The sequence below is a fragment of the Crinia signifera genome, chromosome 19 (assembly GCF_055691185.1).
Source record: "Crinia signifera chromosome 19, ASM5569118v1, whole genome shotgun sequence".
Lineage (NCBI taxonomy): Eukaryota > Metazoa > Chordata > Amphibia > Anura > Myobatrachidae > Crinia > Crinia signifera.
In genome coordinates, this window is record NC_139226.1 from 48,505,388 (window position 1) to 48,522,210 (window position 16,823).

The window sequence follows — 16,823 nt, forward strand, 5'->3', positions numbered from 1 at the left end:
AATGCGCAGTCTATCGATAATCGCCCGGCCTGTTAATTTGCAGCCATGCGATCCGGTCTGAATTAAGCCCAATGTTTGTGGGGATACTGTGAATTTATTTACAGCTTCGGTACTTGTTTCCTAGAACGGCCACAATCGTGAGTGATCGTGGCTCTTAATTAAGGGACACGATCCTCACGATGTGGCCGATTTTTTACAATTTTTTCACTTTGATTGACAGAAATCGGGTCAATCGGTCGGTCGCGACCAATTAAAATCGGCCGCGATGCGACCGACCGATTGACCCGATTTTTCCATAGACTTCAATGTTAAAAAATCTTTTAACATTGAAATCGGTCGGTCTTGTGCCATTATAATGGCACAAGATGAGATGGACTTGATTAAGTCCATCTCACATAGGGAAAAATGATAAAAAAGGTGAAATGGGCCAATATGACCCATTTCACATTTTTTATGTGCCCGCCATGACCCCACGATAGACGTGAACCCGAAGCGTGGCGAGCGCAGCGAGCCCGCGAGGGGCGGCGGTGCGCGTCCTCCGACCTTTTCATTCCCCTACTATCCACTAGGGCGTGGAGTGAGAATATAATAGTGTGGCGAGCGCAGCGAGCCACCGAGCCCGAAGCGTGGCGAGCGCAGCGAGCCCCGCGAGGGGACGCGTATACCTGTGAAGTGAGACGCGTCCCCTCGCGGGGCTCGCTGCGCTCGCCACGCTTCGGGCTCGGTGGCTCGCTGCGCTCGCCACACTATTATATTCTCACTCCACGCCCTAGTGGATAGTAGGGGAATGAAAAGGTCGGAGGACGCGCACCGCCGCCCCTCGCGGGCTCGCTGCGCTCGCCACGCTTCGGGTTCACGTCTATCGTGGGGTCTAGCACACTTATTAACATTTGGGGGGGCAATTTAAACAAATCTGGTGTAAAAAAAAAAAAAATCGGGTGAAAAATCGGCAGATCGGATCGGTCGCATCGTATGCGACCAAATCGCATGCGATGCGACCGATCCGATTTTTTATCTTACGACCACAACGATCTAAATCGTTGTGGCCGTTCTAGGAAACAAGTACCACAGCTTCTTATATAGCGCATCATATTCCGTTGCGCTTTATAAATGGAATAATCTTCCGTGTTCAATTTCCTGTTTGCAATATGCAGAATACAAGCTTTCTCATCATTAGGTACAGTACAGGATTGATGTTGATTAACAACTGGACTGTTATATTTTGATTTTTTTTTGTTTATTCTCTGAGAACAATTCTTCCAAATCGTTATTTATCTTAGCCTTCTTCGTTTTCCTGTAGCGTCTCCAAATGCAACTGAACGCAATGACTGAGAGGCCTATGAACAGAATTGAGTGCCCCACAGCTAGGAGGACTTTGTCATGTAAATGAGTTGCATACGATAAACATGCAACGGACACACCGATGACAAGTGTTACTACTCCAAACCCCAGCATGCAGCTGTGGCAGGAGTTTTCCATCCCGCCGGTTGTAGTGCTGACCAGGCGTGGGTCTGCAATGCTCTTATGGGGTGGTTCATTGTCGTAGATCCCGGTCTCCGAATCAATCTCCTTCAGCTCCACTAATATGTCTTGGGGTAAAATAGGCGACGCCATCAATCTTGTGATCTAATACCTGATGAGAAAATAGAAAAGTAACTTTATATCAGAGAAACAATCTTCCCAGTTTTTGATCAGAGGTAAAACAAACTAGTTAAATCAAACTAAGGGGGTGATTCAGGTTGGCCCGTAAAGAGCGCAATTCAGTCCATGGACGATGGTGGGGCTCTGCGCATGCGTATATGCGGATATATGCACTTTTAGTGACTTTCACAGTTGCGAAGGTGTTCGCATAGTGGGGGGGGGGGGGGGTGGGAAGGAGCAGGGCTGCCACTAGTAATGTTGGGGCCCGGGACTGACCTTCAGCCCGGGCCCCCAGCGGCACCCCCTCCCCTCGCACGCGCCGGCACCCCCCCTTGCTCGCCGGCACCACGCCTCCCCCACCCCAATTACTTACCAGCGGTGGTGTCGGCGGCGCAGCAGCATCTTCTCCCGGGACTCGGGGCTCGGAGCACTCACTGCACAGTGCAGCCTGCAGAGCGTGGAGCCCCTCTGTATCCTAGGCTCGGCGCTCTGCAGGCTACACTGTGTATTGTGTGAGCCTGGCCGCCCAGCGCCGGGTGGGGGCATTTGTGCAGTGGGGGGTGCCATGCCACTGTGGGCAGCTGCCCGGGCCCCTCCAGCTGGGAGCCCAGGACAGTTGTACCCCTGGCACCCCCCTGTTGGCGGCCCCGGGAAGGAGGTGGACAGGGGGTTGGCAAATGCGGGAAGCCCAGCTATTCTGGCCACAAAAACAGTGGGTGCACTTAGAAAAACGCTGGGCGTCCCCATGTGAACGCAGATGTGCTGAAGCCTTATGGGGCGGGCGGCTGATGTCACATGACATCAGCGCCCGCCCCCTGTTCGCCCATTTCCAGCGCAGATAAAAGTCAGTTCAGTATCTGTGAGCGGGCGAAAAATCCTTTGCTGATCCGCGGCCATCGAAGCATTTTTCGGCCGCATCCGAATGGACGTGTCCACAAACACATAGATTCACATGATGCTGTGGGCATTCACTTGGCGCAGGCGGGTGGCCATTCGCTCACAAATTTACCCTGCTTACCGAGCCAACCTGAATCACCCCTAAATACAGGTAACACCAGCAGTGTGATGCAGCGGGAACATATAGAAAACAAGAAAATACATCGTAATGCCCTGCACACACTGGCACACGCCCTGCACACACACTGGCACACGCCCTGCAAACACACTGGCACACGCCCTGCACACACTGGCACACGCCCTAGATTATCTTGTTAATATTCTTAAAACTGATGTTCTCCTAGATGGTACAATATAAACACTGGATTTTGAACCTTCTATGTATCTGAAGGTTGGCACTGGATTGTTGGAGGCACAAAGTCTAATGGGCTTCCTGCTCCAGGAAGCTGCTAATATGAGACAAATGCGGTACTCAGTGCGGTTGAGAAGAAAGCTGGAATCCAGGAACAAATAGAACATCAGAGCCAGGCGGCAGATAAGAGCAATGAAGAATAAAGTCAAATTCATTATCCAGGAAGCCAATTTAGCAAATGTTTATCCTGTAGTTCAAATGCATGGCAGGGATCCCTGTTACATAGACAAAACCTAATCAAGCTTTTGTCCTGTCTTTCTGACTACAACATTGCCATCTCCACTTAGATGTACCAAAACTACCTAAACTAAAGCCAAGCTCATTATCTTCCCTCCTCCTGACGACACTGACCCCTACAATTACCCTCATGGTTGACACTCTGCGCTGTTACTCATACTTGCGTCCATCTTGATTCTTCCCTTAACTTTGCACGTTCAGTCCCACTCACTACACAATTAGCAAGGGTGTAGATCAGTGGTTCCCAAACTGTGTGCCTAGGAACCCTAGGGTGCCTCAGGACACTTGCAGGGGTGTCTTGGGTTGGTGGACCAAGATCAATTCATATTATTTATGGTCAATGTACCAGGCAAAACCAGTGCTTGTGGCTGCCAATCATAATATATGTGGACAATTGTGACATATAAACACAATGCACTTAATTTTGTTTATTTTTTATTTCTCAATAAGAAACATTTGGCCTAGGGGTGCCTTGAAAATAGTTTGATGCTCTAGGTTGCCGTGATTCAAAAAAGTTTGGGAACCACTGGTGTAGATAAAACTTTAGATCCACATAACAACATTTTGTAGGACACACCTCCCCAAAGTTCTAAAAAAAACTACTCTTTATGTAGCAGTTGTTTATTTTATGCCCCAGTACCCTGTTTACTGTTATGCAGCGTATTAGTGCCCTAGTTCATTTTATGCCCCACAGTACTACCTTGGTTAATATTATGCTCCAAATTAGTGTCCAGGTTCATTTTATGCCCCAAAGTCATGCCCTAGTTCACATTATACCACACACTGTCCCAGTTAACAATGACACACTTTAATGCCACTAGTATACATTATGTCACAGCACTGACTTCACCAGGGGATTTCAGTGGGCCACATTTTGTGGGTGATACTAAAATGCCAGCTCCTCCACAGTGATAGGAGCCTGTACGCTGCACTGTAACATTACGTGCAGTGCTCGGCAAATGTAACAATGTAAGAGCCAGCAGTGCAGCCACAGCAGTGTCCGGCGGCAGCACAGCATCCTATTAACCCCCAGAGTGATGAAAACTTGGGTTGGGCAAACCCCTTTCCATAAGACCATACTCCAGGTATCACAGGGCACACCACTGTGTCCCTCAGTCAGGGCCGGCGCCACCACTAGGCAGCTTTAGGCATTTGCCTGCGGCACCGGCCACTGGAGGGTGGTACAGCTTTTTAAAGAAAGCACTGGTGCCTGGCGCATGAGGAATAGGGAAAAGTAAGGTCTCACGAGTCCCTTACACTTCCAGCACCACCAGCCGCACTCCCCCTGCAACACATCAGAGGTGGCTGCACACCCCCGCCGCCCGCGTGGAGCAGGTCAGCGTCAAGTACTGGTGGCGCCTGCTTTCCCAGCGGGCGCGAGTATTAACAACCCCCCCACAGTAGAGGTCAGTGACAGCAGCGACGGCAGCCGCCCCCCCTTCCCCCTCCTGGAATGTGTTAGCGGATATCTGACCCCACCCCCTACCTGGAGCTTGATAACTGTGGAAGACCCCCCGCAAATCTATCTGCCTGGGGCGCTGAGATGCCTAGCACCGGCCCTGCCCTCAGTGCCCCCAGTTTACATTATACCACACAGTGCCTTCAGTTCACATTATACCATGCATATACAGGTTCTTTGGTAGACAAATTCATGTTCTTGGTGCTGTTGAGGCAGGTCTCTAAAGCCTATGGGCTTTCTTTAACAATATTGTATGTACTAAGGGGCCGATTCAGACCCTTTTGATCGATAGTGGGGTCTGCCCATGTGAACACACTCGCCGAGGCGTTCGCACGGTGAGAGGCTAGTAAGGGGGCTGGAGCAGGGGAACGCTCAGCATTTATGGTCATCCCCATAAAAACTAGAGATGTGCAGGCTCTGATTTCAAAGCAGGATCTTATTGGCTATCAATTGTCAACAACTGTCATGTGATTTGGGATAGCCAATAAGATCCTGCTTTGAAATCAGAGTAAATCAGAACCTGAACATCGCTAATAAAACTGGGAACGCAGGTGTGTCGATTGCCTGCTCGGGTTTTTGCCATCCGTACAAATGTGAGTAGATTTGAGGGGATCCGATACGATTTGCCGGCGGTCGGGATCCCGGCGGTCGGAATCCCGACACTGGAATCCCGACCGCCGAAATCCCGACAAGGGGGGGACATAGATCGCCCCCCATTGCGGGCTCGCTGCGCTCGCCACGCAGCGGGCCCGGTGCCTCGCTACGCTCGGCACGCTATTTTATTCTCCCTCTATGGGTGTCGTGGACACCCACAGAGGGAGAAAGTTTCGGGATTTCGGCGGTCGGGATTCCAGTGTCGGGATTCCGACCGCTGGGATCCCGACCGCCGGCAAATTAACTGCATCCTTATTTGAGGCTTCCAATAAGCTGCTACTGAGACAGGGTGGAAGTGGCATCACAGACCCCCCTCACAAATGCCTGCGTTTACTCTCAAGGTCCTGGCCTAGGCTGACCAGCCAGAGTGATCATGTTTTGGCCAGGAGACCTTGAGTCAAAAGTGTCCCCCGGTTGTGGCATGACACCGCTGGCTGTTTGAGCCCAATGCTGGTTGCCGAAATATGGGGACCCCTACCCCTACTCATTTTGCCCCCCATGTGATAGGAACCAGAACCAGGCCAACTGACTGGTCCATGCGATGCTGCCGGGTCCTATGTATTTGGCTGCCAGTAAATCGATAGCCAAATACAAATGACTTCACCATCGGAAAATATGAATCCTGAGAATACGGATGCTTAGTAATTATCTGTAATCTCAGGCCCTGCTATCTAACCATCACCCACTCGCATGCACCTCTTGTAATCTGTCTGTCTCCCCTTCCTACTAGATTGTAAGCTCCTCCGAGTAGGGCCCTCTTCCCTCCTGTTGTCAAAGCCCACTTCTCTTCACATGTCACTCACAGCTCTCCTATACTCCAACACTCAGTGACCATCTTTGTCCGCATACTCATCTCCATCATTGGCCTCAAGCCTCTAGTTGTATGTTGATTGAGTCCTCACTACTTACATTTAAGCTGTAATGTGTATTGATCTGTGGCGCTCCTTATTTGTACTGTATTTTTGTTATTTATTCAATGTTATGCCAAGCTTTGTCTCCCTGTATTGTTCCTTTGTACGGCGCTGCAAAACACTTGTGGCGCCTTATAAATAAAATTATAATAATAATAATAATAATATTTTAGGGCAGATCACAGTCAATCGTACAGGTATCGTCCATTTTCAGCGGACCTTAGTAAATTTACCCTACGGTGTCCAGACCGACAGTCAGTGGGTCTACACCATGGACGAGATGTACTATGCCTTGAAGAGTGATAAACCACCAGCCAATCAGCTCATAACTGCTATGTCACAGACTGTGTTTAAAAAAAATGATAGGTAGGAGCTGATAGGCTGGTGCATTTTATCAGTTTCCAAGCTTAGTACATCTGACCCTCTATGTTCGACATGCATATGGTTGACACTTTGAAATGTCGACATGAGATATATATATATATATTTACTTTTTCATACTATCCACATAAACATAAAAAGGGAAGCGAGGCATCTAATTTGAGGTCCATGTGTTGAAATCTACAAGCTGACACCAAAAAACTTAAAAACAATTTCCACATTTTGCTTGTGTTGACATTATCCATGTCAACCTTTTGCTTGTGTCAACTTTATGTCGAACATGATATATAACTGCCACTACTGGGGACATCTATAACAGCACTACTGGGGACATGATATATAACTGGCACTACTGAGCACATGATATGTAACTGGCACTACTGGGGACATGATATGTAACTGGCACTACTGGGGACATGATATGTAACTGGCACTACTGGGGACATGATATGTAACTGGCACTACTGGGGACATGATATGTAACTGGCACTACTGGGGACATGATATGTAACTGGCACTACTGAGCACATGATATATAACTGGCACTATTGGGGACATGATATGTAACTGGCACTACTGGGGACATGATATGTAACTGACACTACTGGGGACATGATATGTAACTGGCACTACTGAGGACATGATATGTAACTGGCACTACTGGGGACATGATATGTAACTGGCACTACTGAGGACACGATATGTAACTGGCATTACTGGGGACATGATATGTAACTGGCACTACTGGGGACATGATATGTAACTGGCACTACTGAGGACACGATATGTAACTGGCACTACTGGGGACATGATATGTAACTGCCACTAAATATGTGCAAGAACATTATTGCTTGGCATTTAAATTCAGTGCCTGAAATAGCACACAAACCTTGTTCCATATTTTGAAACCTTGTTTCATGCACAAATAGAATATATTTGTGTGTATTTCATGTGTTTGTACAACATAAATGCAAGATACCTCAAGATACTGTACATCATTGAAATATAAAAATATTCTGAAATACGGAATAATCCGTTATCCAAAATTCTTCTGGTCCCGAGCATTTTGGATAAGGGATACTCAACCTGTATTAATAAGATAAGTTTCAATATTTTATTATATTTTTGATTCTTTACAGTTAAAACAACGCAAAATATGAATAACTACTGTAGGTTTAATATTGCAGGTTTGTGGATGCACCGCGTAGTTTGACATGCACAAGGTTATCATAGACAAAAAGTTGACACAAGCAAAGGGTCGAAATGGCAATGGTTGACACATGAAAAGATCAACATGAATTTTTGGGGAATTTTCTTTTTTGGACCTTCCCATATCCAAATAGACTCATATCCATATCCAAATAGACTCTGATTGGCCAAAGTGTGACCCTGTGCATGTTGATCATTTGTTGTTGACCTAGACACTATGAATTATTTATACCATAACTAATCTGTACAAGATAAGAATGACATCTTCAAACTTCTGAGATTCATTGATGTCAATGATAAAGGAAAAAAAATTATAACAGCCAACATGTATTTATTATAGAAGGGGATGCGGTCATCTATTAGAATGAACTTAGGTCTACAGACATTAGGTCGACCCCACTAGGTCGACTGGCAGGAAGGTCGACCTGACTTAAGGTCGACATGGGCCAAGGTCGACATGACTTAAGGTCGATTTTGCATAAAGGTCGACATGAGGAAGGTCGACTGGTCATAAGGTCGACATGGGTTTTTCACTGTTTTTTGAGCCGACATGTGCCGACAGGCGGTATTTCATGCCCTACCATCCACTAGGGCGTGGTGGGAGAATAAAATAGTGTGCCGAGCGCAGCGAGGCACTGTGTCCGAGGCATGGCGAGCGAAGCGAGCGATGCGAGGGTCCGATTCTCATTGCCAACTGTGTCTATGTCGACTGTGTCGACATTCAGATAAAAAAACAGTGAAAAACCCATGTCGACCTTATGACCAGTCGACCTTCCTCATGTGGACCTTTATGCAAATTCGACCTTAAGTCATGTCGACCTTGGCCCATGTCGACCTTAAGTCAGGTCGACCTTCCTGCCAGTCGACCTAGTGGGGTCGACCTAATGACTGTAGACCTAAATGCAGTCTGACGAATGATCCCATTCCTATAGAAGATAGGACAAATGATAGTGTGTGTGATGGCGGCACAACCCTGAGTTTTTGTATAACGTATTCTCAGCATGGGGGGGAGTTTTTGCAAAGGGCAATGAATGGGTTATGAATGTTTATAAGAAAAGTAACATTTTTATTGGTGAGATAAACTAAAGAGGGAGACAGTGCTGCTGGTACAAGAGAACAGTGGAGTAACTAGGGCAGCCCTAGCGGTGGCTGGAGGTAGCCGGCACCACATGGGTGCAGTACACCCGGCTGAGTAGGGCGCCCGGCCAGCAGCAATAACTGACAGACAGCGCCATTTCTTTTAAAATTTGGAAGTGGCCATAAGCCAATCGGAGCTCATAGCTCTGCGCCAATCAGGCAGTGACGATTCATGATTGGCTGTTGAACCACGAGCTCCGATTCGCTCGTAAGTCAGCTAGTTCGCATTTCAAACGGCCGCGATGCTCTGGGACCAAGGAGCAGCGGCGCCGGAGACCGAGGAGAGTAGCAGCAGTGGCGGCTGGAGGACAAAGAGAACAGCAACAGCTGCTGAATGCCGAAGAGAGCAGCAGCGACGGCTGCTGGAGGTCGAGGAGAGCAGCAGCAGCGGCATCCATGAACCAGGAAGCAGGAGAGGAGTGGCGGCAGGAGAGCAGGAAAGCCATGAGGGTGGAGCCGGGGAACGGGAGATCTACCAATCAAGGTGAGAATGAGACCTACCTCCTCTCCCCACCCTCTCTTCTTCCACCTGTCAGCTTGCCCCATCAGTTCGCCCCCCATCAACTCACGCTCTCGCCCCATCAGCTCGCCCCCCCCATCACCTTGCACACCTCCATCCAGGGCCGCCAAGAGAAATCCTGGGCCCCGGTACAACAACTTCCTGGGGCCCCCACAGATGTAGCTCCCCGCACACTCTGCGGTCCCGTTGTTACGCCACTGCACCCGTTACATATTATACCACATGCCATAATGCTCATTACATATTATGCCACACACAGTAATGCTCATTGCAAATTAGTGGATTAACATGCTCAATGCCATGGGATTAACCTGCTCTGCCAGGAGTTACATGCTCTGCCAGGGGTTACATGCTCTGCCAGGATTAACATGCTCGTTGCCATGGATTTACATGCTCTGACATGGGTTACATGCTTTGCAAGGGGTTAACATGCTCGTTGTCATGGAGTTACAGTACATGCTCTGCCAGGGGTTAGATGCTGTAGATGCTGAGTTCCAGAGTCGGATGTCAGCAGCATGCAGGGAGGCAGCAGACACAGAGCAACCAGCCAAACACCTTCCACCTTGAAACACAGTGACCTGGACATGGGTGGGGTACCAGATCTGGGACTGCTGGGCTGCAGATATGGCACTGGCACCTGCTGCTGCTGCTGTTGTTTGGGGTGTTGTGGGGAGCGGGGCCGGCTGGATTCTGCAGAGTGGGTGGTACTCCCGGGGAGATGGCCTCTCTCTGACCCAGTTCCTGATGGCACCCAGGAACTACCTACCCTAAGTATCCTCCTGTCGCTGAGCCACGGTAAACTCCCAAGTTATGCCCTGGAGTCGAAGAGTGGAACGACACTGCTGCCCCCACGTCCACCCACATCCACACTCCCAATGCCGCTGCTGAACAGCTGACTCCGGCGCACTCAGACCCAGCACACTCGCCACCAAATTAAAAGAAAAAAACTGTGTGTCCAGACCAGGGCCCCCCTGACAGGCCTGGGCCCGGGTAAACTGTACCTGCTCCCCCCCCCCCCCCCCCTCTCCATCTCACCCTCTCTCGCTCCAGTCACCTCACCCTCTCTTGCCCCCTGTCAGCTTACCCCCCGTTACCTAACCCCCTGGCAACATGCAGCATGTAATTGAATGTAACCCCTGGCATTGAGCATTTAGGTAACAAAATGTTTAATCAATGTTGTGGGGGGGGGGGGCCTTCTCATTTAGAGTTGGCGTTCTCAGCTACTCTCAACATACTGTTTAATTCTATGCACATAAGATGCTTCTAAACTGCAGCAGGTGGAACATTTTTCTTAAAGATTAAAATACCAAATATAGGCACAATAAAAAGTTAATTAAGGTTGTCACTCCTAGAACAAAGACACTGACAACATCATAGCATAGCAAATAAGGACAGCCCAACCATCAACCTATGGAGACTGAAAATAATAATATATTTTTTTTAAACTGTAAATGTATTTAAAAAACAAATCTAAGCTCCGTTAATGGTGCCTGGGTGTTTCCTACATGTACAGAATTTATTCTGCATATAAGTGACACAGTAGATAAAATAATCAATACAATACACATACTACACAATAAGGGCTTATGATAATTATAAAAATTGTTATATTATTAGTAGTAGTAGTAGTAGTACAGATTGAGTATACCTTATCGAAATGGGTGCCGGACGGGGTCCCGACAGTCGGGATCCCGGCAGGCATTTACCGGACGCCGGGATCCCGACTGTCAAAACACTGACAGCCGGGTTCCCGACGGCCGTCGGCTATTTTCCCTCTTGGGGGTCCACGACCCCCATAGAGGGAGAATAGAATAGATGGCTTGCGTATCGAGCCACCGTGCCCGCAGCATGGCAAGCGCAGCGAGCCCGCAAGGGGCTTAGTTGCACTCACCATGCTGTCTGGGTCCGGCCAATCGGGATCCTGACATCGGGCTAATGGCTGTCGGGATCCCGACTGTCGGACCCCTGTACCACACCCATCCAAATTTCAGTTATCCAAATTATTCCGAAAACCATATATTCCAGAAAGTGCTAAAAGCACTACTGGGGACATCTGTAACAGCACTGCTGGGGACAAGATATGTAACAGCACTACTGGGGACATGATATGTAACAGCACTACTGGGGAAATGATATGTAGGTGGCACTAATTATCTGCAAGAAAATGATTGCTTGGCATTTAAATTCAGTATCTGAGATAGCACACAAACTTTGTTTAATGTTTTGAAACCTTGTTTTATGCACAAATAAAATATATTTGTATGTATTTCATGTAATTGATAACTGCAAGATACCTCGATACATCATTGTAATATAAAAATATTCTGAAATACGAAATAATCCGTTATCCAAAATTCTTCTGGTCCCGAGCATTTTGGATAAGGGATACTCAAGCTGTAGTAGTATTAAGGTTGCCGCACACGGTGTGCTCTGCTCCATGAGTTTTGTACTAGATTGCATCGCATCTAGTTCAAAACACATGTGATATGCTACAACACCGTTTTGAATTAGATGCAATGCGATCCAGTACAAAAAATGTACCGTTTATGGGCACCTTTATCATTATACATAACAATAACTTAATAAATTGAGGACAGTTTCTAAAAGTTTGTATGAATAATGACACGATTATAGACACTTTCCTATAAACAAACTATTAACATATTGAATAAGTGACCTTATTATTATAATATAAGAAGAAGAATGCTAATATTGCATAAATTACCTTATTATATAATAATAATAATAGTAAGAAGAAGAAGAATGCTAATATTGCAAAAATGACCTTATTATATAAGAAGAAGAAGAAGAAGAAGAAGAAGAAGAAGAAGAAGAAGAAGAAGAAGAAGAAGAAGAAGAAGAAGAAGGAAAAGAAGAAGAATGCTAATATTGCATAAATGACCTTATTATATTGTAATAATAATAATAGTAAGAAGAAGGAAAAGAAGAAGAATGCTAATATTGCATAAATGACCTTATTATATAATAAGAAGAAGAAGAAGAAAAAGAAGAAGAAGAAGAAGAAGAAGAAGAAGAAGAAGAAGGAAAAGAAGAAGAATGCTAATATTGCATAAATGACCTTATTATATAATAAGAAGAAGAAAAAGAAGAAGAAGAAGAAGAAGAAGGAAAAGAAGAAGAATGCTAATATTGCATAAATGACCTTATTATATTATAATAATAATAATAATAATAATAATAAGAAGAAGAAGAAGAAGGAAAAGAAGAAGAATGCTAATATTGCATAAATTACCTTATTATATAATAAAAATAATAATAATAATAGTAAGAAGAAGGAAAAGAAGAATGCTAATATTGCATAAATTACCTTTTTATATAATAAGAAGAAGACAAAGAAGAAGATGAAAACGAAGAAAAAGAAGAATAATGTTAACTGTATAGGAATATTCTCCCAATAGGTCTCAAAGGAGTAAATGGGAATTCTATTGAAGATGTGATGTTGCCCATAGCAACCAACCAGATTCTACTTCTTATCTATTAACACTATCTAGAAGATAATAGATACAATCTGATTGGTTGCTATTTGCACCATCCCATCTTCAATAGGAATCCCATCTTAGTAAATTGACCCCAAATTGTATCGCATTTGTAATAACAACGATACATTTAAAACACACAAGATACAAACTACAGTAAGTGAACCGTGTACTTTAGTGATATTTATTTGGGAACTAAACAGCGTACAATTTTGCCGCCATATATACTGATGGTAGCTACTTACACAGCGTATCTATACAATGCAGGAAAATAAAGGCACTGGAAATAATACCAAGATAAATGTATTCTCTTACCTGTATCTTTCTGACACTGTAATTATTTCCCCCAGCGAATTGCTAAGTAGCCGCTGTTCTAGAGTATGTGAGTTCTATAGAAAATCTTTCGGGCACACGAATGTGTCCCTATGTGAACAGAATTATCTTGGTTAAATAGGCATCTATGATTTGCTATTTAGAAAGTAAATTCCATCTGTAGATTTTGTTGCCTTTATAATTAGATGAGTCACTTTTCTCTTTTGCTAATGTGGAAGAATGATTTTGCTTTCTGCCTCAGTGAGCTGCAGAATGGCTGCTTGTCCCTTCCCCTAGTCCTTCCAAGCACAATCTCTATCTTTCTCTGTATTTTCTGTTTTCTTTAAAAGTTTCACTAAGTTTTCTTTTTTATATGTACAGTGTATCACTCACTACCAGTTCCCTCCCATTTCAATTACAGTCCAGACTTTGAGATGAAAATGATAAAAGAACAAATTAGCTAGTTCCTCTTGCAGCTTCTAGATAGCAATTTGAACTGCCAAGGTTTTCACAGCTTTTCCTCACCAACAGAAGCTGACAACACTCCAGTCATCAGGCAGGGGAACTAAATAAACAGTCTTATATCAGAATGGCGCACAGATCCATTGAGAGATATGCAAATGCTGTACCAAAGTGACTAGCACTTAACAGAAAACAATTGTCTGCTACTAAAGAATACATAATTATTATTACTACTACTACTACTACTACATTACTATGACATAATATTATTAGTATTCTTATTGTTGTTTTTATTATTATTATTATCATTATTTTTATTACTACTACTCTATTACTGTGACAGATTTATTATTATTTTTACTACTACTACTATATTACTACTACTTCTACTATATTACTACTACTTCTACTATATTACTACTACTTCTACTATATTACTATTACATATTATTATTATTATCACTTCTACATATTATTATTATTATTATTATTATTACTACTACTATATTATTATGGCATAGTATTATAATAATAATTATTACTACTACTACTATTTTTATTACTACTGATATATTTCTATGACATTATTTTTTTTACTAGTAATACTGGTACTACTACTACTACTACTTCTACTACTACTACTACTAATAATAATAATTATTATAATAGGTACTTGTGTAGTTACACAGCGCCACTTACGTAGTCAGCATAGTGTCCCTGTCAGCATCAGCGTCGTGTTCCCACAGCCAGCGTAGTCAGCGTAGTCAGCGTCCCTGTCAGCATCAGCATAGTGTTCCCGCAGCAAGCGTAGTCAGTACGTTTGCGGCTAACTGGAGCTTACGTAGTTAGCGTAGTCAGTCAGCGTTGTGTCACCACTTATTATATTGTGTGGGTTATTGCTGCTGAACCATTGACCATTTTTAACCTGCCACAGACCTAGGAGGAGTCAGTGATTTTTTTTCCGCAGCACCACTTACTGGCAGAGACTGACCTGTGTCAATGGCCATCCTATGGCACTTAATGTGAAGGAGCGTATGTGGCGCTGCCACATAAGAGGCTGCAGGAAGAAGGTTAGTCTCTGCTGGGCAAATTGGTTTCGTGGATGTAACGTATCCTTTCTGACCCTTCTGCGCTTCATATTTTCATGGGCCGAGGAGTTGACGAGTATAAGGTTTTGTGAGCGGCACCTCAAAATCTCCAACAAAACTGCCATACTGTACAACAACCTGATGCGAGATGTGTGTACCCTTGATCTCATGGCACAACCCCAATGCCGGATTGGTGGACCTGGGAAAATTGTAGAGGTGGAACAAAAGTCTATGTGTTCAATGCAAAAGCCATGTTGTCCTACCACAGCAGTGGCTCTTCGGTAGGATATCATGTGACAAGCTGACGGTTTCATCACACCAGTGGCCAGCCGTGACGCCCGGACCCTAATGTCTGCCATCAAAACACACATTGAGCCAGGTACCACCATCTACTCAGACTGTTGGCGTGTGTACAATACGCAAGAACTTGAGCAGGCGGGGTACCACCACATGCGCGTCAACCACCATTATAACTTCGTGAACCCAGACACTGGGGTCCATACCCAGAATATCGAGAGGCTCTGGGACTCCTGCAAGTGGAGGAATAAGAGGAAGAGGGGCACTGCAAGTCAGTACCTGGACTCATACATACAGGAATTCATGTGGCGCAAACCCTAGGGGTGGAGGATGCTTTCCTGTGCATATTACATGCACTGACACTAGTCCCAACTGCCTACAGAGTCTAAGGATGCTGCAATCAGATCGCAAATGCAATGCAGGAGGTGTCTATTTGAAATAAAGATAGGAGGAGTCCCGTGTACATTGTCCATTAGGCCCCCCTCTTCTCTAGCCGGCAGAGCTAAGGACTCTGGGCACTAGGGTCATTAGGAGACCCTAGCACTGTCCCAGAGTCTAATGCGCATGCACAGGTCTATGGTTAAATGGCACAGCTGTAATCTTTTCTGGTGACTTTCCTACTGTAGGAAATTGAACATTGCGTCATTTTCCCATTGGTTATTCCAGTGGGTTATAAAAAATTGGGTGCAGGGTTTGCAGTGTGGGCCCCCAGGACCCCATGTGCACCCATTATAAATACGTCACTGTCTCTTGGCAACTTGTGGGGAGCTGAGCTACAATTGGCTCTTTCTCCACTAAGAACCTTGGAGATAGGGATTATCTCAGCTACATAAATAAACCCCATAATAATAAAATCAGATGATTAATTCTTCATTGAGACCATGACACTGCAGCACTGTGTTTGCTGTCTGTTACAATAATAAAAGGTTTGGCAGTTAATATACTGTAATGGGGCCTAAGCATGCAAAGCGTTCTGAGCGATGCTAGATCACTGAGAATGCTCAGCAAGATCGCTCAGCACACAGCGGTGTGTCACTGCTGTGTACTGAGCGATCTGTCAGGGTGAGTGTTCTCCGGTGAGAACACCGGGTGATAGCAATGCCTGGTCCCACGCATCACTATAGCCCCTACACACACAGAGCGATGTGGAGGCATTTTCTAAGCGATCTAGTGATATTGCTTAGAAAATGCCCTGAAATCGCCCGTGTGTGGGCCCCTTGAGTTTTGTGGATCACTACTAGTTAGAGGGAATATACTGTATGGCTGAAGGCCAAATCTGAGAAGCCCTTAAAACTTCTGTTAATCTGTGTACAGGATGTAATCCTCTGTATCTGTTCTTCTTCTATATGTCAAGTGCAACAGCTCAGTGTTTTGCTTGCTGTGTGTAATGCTTGCCAGCTACTCTTATTTTGTATAGATGGACGACTGCGCTCTCTTCTGTATGCTGGTCTTCCTCTCACAGCACTCCCACCCCCTTCAATCACCTAACAGCACCTCCCTTCATTAATCACCTCACACCACTCTCTATCCCAGTGGTTCTCAACCTCGGTCATCAGGACCCCACACAGTGCACGTTTTCCATGTCTCAACACAGAATCACAAGTGAAATAATTAGCTCCACCTGTGGATCTTTTAAAATGTGTCAGTGACCTGGAAAACGTGCGCTGTGTGGGGGTCTTGTTCTCTGTTCAATAAACACCTAACCGCAC

At 45.3% G+C, this 16,823-nt stretch overlaps 1 long non-coding RNA gene across 1 annotated transcript; it reads right to left on the reverse strand.

The window, feature by feature from the left end:
* Positions 1 to 1,067: 1,067 nt before the first annotated feature.
* Positions 1,068 to 13,770, reverse strand: LOC146041831 (uncharacterized). The gene is made up of 2 exons (XR_014463613.1): positions 13,271 to 13,770; positions 1,068 to 1,633 (listed from the first exon to the last, which is right to left on the reverse strand). It is a non-coding gene; the product is annotated as an uncharacterized LOC146041831 (long non-coding RNA).
* Positions 13,771 to 16,823: the final 3,053 nt, after the last annotated feature.